Below are 1157 nucleotides of genomic sequence, written 5' to 3'. Positions count from 1 at the left end.
TCATTGTAATGAGCCCATACGGTTTCTTTTGAGCTTTTCCGCAAGGAAAAAGAAGTTAAGTTATAAAAACGAGCGATAAAAAATAAGAACGACGTTTCCACCGCTCCATGGTCATTTTCAAGTTAGATTTCGTGAATAAAATTTCCGCATATATACAATTTCTGAAACAGTGGAATGAAGGTAGAATCTATAAGTATTTACATACGAACAATAAAAATAACAGAATGCGAAATTAAAGTGTAAATAAGGGGTGAAAAGAATGAAAACTATTGGAAGTGTTAAGCAAACAGCTTTGCACGGATAGAATCACTTTTTTTGTTTAATTTTGGCTTAAGGTCCCGAATAAAAAAACCTTTGAAAAATCAATCAATCGAACTTGTTCGAGCACTTCCTCAGGACCCTAAATTCCCTTTGCGATTTCACATTTTTGCTCAATTCCATGTTGTTCTCTCACATGATTGCCGATTACCGATCGTTTATACTTCTCGACACGTTGATATATAAGTGTCAGCTTGTGAAGCCTGTATCACACAGATCACACCGAAAGGAATATACAACGTTTTGCTCAGGTTGACAATTGGAGGTTTAGGTTCGTTAGCTTTAAGTTCATCTTTGATCTTGCGGCTTGTAAAGACAGGATGCACTTCGGTATTTATCTTTCGGCTAAGATCACTAAGTTGCTCGCGAAGTTTGTTAGCTGATCTCTGATCTTTGAAGGGCAGGGGTATTCTAACGGGAATTTCACCTGCTTGTTGCGGGGGGCGTGTGCTCCCCGTCACCTTCATTTCAATGAAAACCCTGATGGTGTTTTGTATTAGGGGCTCTGGATAATACAAACGTGTGAATATCTCCTTTAGGGGTTCGCATTATTTATGAAAAAGTTGCAAGTTTGAAGAAAGATTACAACCACGGTTTAGCATTGTTTTTAACAGAGAATGTTTGTACTTCATATAATGTGGCTATGGTAGTGCAGAAGCAGCCCAGTATTGGTTGGTTTTATGTAAACCTTTCTGTCTAACCGGGTGATATTTCTGATGATTTCCATTCCTAGGAACGAATGTTTCCCCTTTTTCTCATGTTCGATTGTGAAACTAATGTAGGGGTGGATTTCATTCAATGTTGAGAGAAATGTGCAAGCAGCTTGAACATCGAACAAG

Source organism: Montipora capricornis, chromosome 3 (assembly GCF_036669925.1).
Source record: "Montipora capricornis isolate CH-2021 chromosome 3, ASM3666992v2, whole genome shotgun sequence".
Classification (NCBI taxonomy): domain Eukaryota; kingdom Metazoa; phylum Cnidaria; class Anthozoa; order Scleractinia; family Acroporidae; genus Montipora; species Montipora capricornis.
Note: the sequence above shows the minus strand (reverse complement) of the source record.